This window comes from Echinops telfairi, unplaced genomic scaffold (genome assembly GCF_000313985.2).
Source record: "Echinops telfairi isolate 266 unplaced genomic scaffold, ASM31398v2 ScPeMD7_7469;HRSCAF=8507_1, whole genome shotgun sequence".
Lineage (NCBI taxonomy): Eukaryota > Metazoa > Chordata > Mammalia > Afrosoricida > Tenrecidae > Echinops > Echinops telfairi.
In genome coordinates this window covers 109,955,570-109,957,640 of record NW_022111373.1, presented here as the reverse complement: position 1 = coordinate 109,957,640, position 2,071 = coordinate 109,955,570, and positions in this window count along the sequence as shown.

Genomic DNA, 2,071 nt, shown 5'->3' with positions numbered 1-2,071 from the left:
TTCTACTAGACTGCTTTTCTGTGTTATACTTGCCAATGTTTAAAACTAATTTTTAAAGTCTTATTCCAAATTATCTCCATAGAAATAAATACCTAACCTTATTATTCATAAGAATAGCTATCAAATTAGGGCAAGTTTAAAGTTACCAATACCACCACTACAGTAGCCATTTTGCCTACTCATTTGTATTCTAAAAATATCCCAATCCTATATGGATACATACTCCATTGTCTCACACTGCCCAAGCACACCCACTCCTTACTTAGTGACATAGTTGGCTCCCAAAACCAGGTTCTTATGCAAAAATCAGAGGTACAAGAAAAAGAAGGACTACATCATTATATGACTGTCATGATACTGTTATAAAGCTGCCAATCCACCGAGAACCATGGCCCAGGCAAGCTGACACATAACCTTAGCCTCACGGCCAGCATAACTCTTGCTAACTACTCTCATCTAGCACCTCAGCATTCGCTACTGCTAGACGGACATTAGGAGAAGCTCTGGCGTCTCCTTAGACATCGCGATCTCCAAGGACTGCCGTTCGAAACCACCAGCTGCTCCAAGGGAGAAAGATGGGGCTTTCTACTCCTGGAAACAGTCTCAAAGACCCACAGGGACAGCTCAACCCTCTTCTGTAGGGTCACTATCGGTCATCATCAACTTGATGGCAATGTAAGGAATACACTGTTAATGTGCACAATAGTTAGGAAGTCGTTTTTTACTAATGTCATCAATGAACAATATCAGGTAACAAAACAGTCAAGTGAGTGGCTGTACTTCAGAAGGAGATGCCCCCAATGCACATCCAAGCGTAGGCCATATTCCTCTAAGGGGCACATTTCCTGCCAATGAGGCTCACAACAGGTATGCTGGGATTCCGAAATGTTTTTCACCAGTTTGAGCTGGACCTTTGATTGTGACAAAAAAGCATCCCATTGACAACATTAGGAGTCCTGCTGTCGGACATAACTCATCATCGACATGGGGCTGCTATCCAAAGGACAGCAGTTCTAAACCACCAGAAACACCATGGGAGAAAGACAAGGCTTTCTAACTCCCCTGAATAGTTTCAGTCTAGGAAACCCTGAGGGGCAGTTCTACCCTGTCCTGTAGGGTTACTGTGAGTCCCCTGCATTGACCGATGGCAGTGAGCTTGCTTTAGAGTATTTTAACACGAAAATGCTTTGAGAAGTTTGACCAATCTCACTAACGTATTTATCAATAAATCTAACCATAGCTACAAAAGATATAGTCCTATGGCCAATATTCAACTTTCTGTACTTAGGGAAGTTATTGACAACGTATGTACTTCAAGAGGACACCATGAAGGGCAAGGAACATGAAGGCAGAGTTCCGAGAAAGATTCTAGTCACAGCCACATCACAGATCAAATCCAGAAAATGAACCCCTCTTCTTGCCTGCCTGTATGGCATGCCAAATACGACTTCTCAAACGAGACCTGATTCTGCTCAGGTCTCTATTAAAGGAGTGATGAGCTCCCTAATTCAAGTTGGATGGGGTCTTAAAAGTGGCTTTATCATTCTCATTGGTGGGCATTTCCCACAAGCCCCACTAAACTAAAAAGCAGGTTAGAATTGCTAACAAGAAAAACTAACTGAAGCTGCAGATGCATTATGACTGGAGCAGCACAGCCTGCCCTAACGGCAGTTATTACCCTACTCTGGCATTTGCTTCTTACTTCCTTACATGGCTATCCTGGCTGATTTTCCTAAGTTTTCGCCAGTGACTTCCGTGTAGGCTGTACAGCAATTTTACAGGGATAGAATTCAGAAAGGGAAAGAGAAGGTTCTCTTCTTCCATCCCTGGGTAAGAGTAGGTGATGTTTATTTAGCTCAGGGAAAGCAAAGCTCAATCAATTAATTCTCTGTACAGACTTTCTGAATCATTTTCCTTCACGTCAAATATTTACCTAAAGCTTAGTAAATGCTAATAGTCCACTAATCCAAAACTAATGGATGCATTATTTCTATCAGTTCCATACTTCCTTCATCCATAATCCTAGTTGTTAACTATCTTTTTTTAAATTTACGCCTCATGTTTCGGTTAC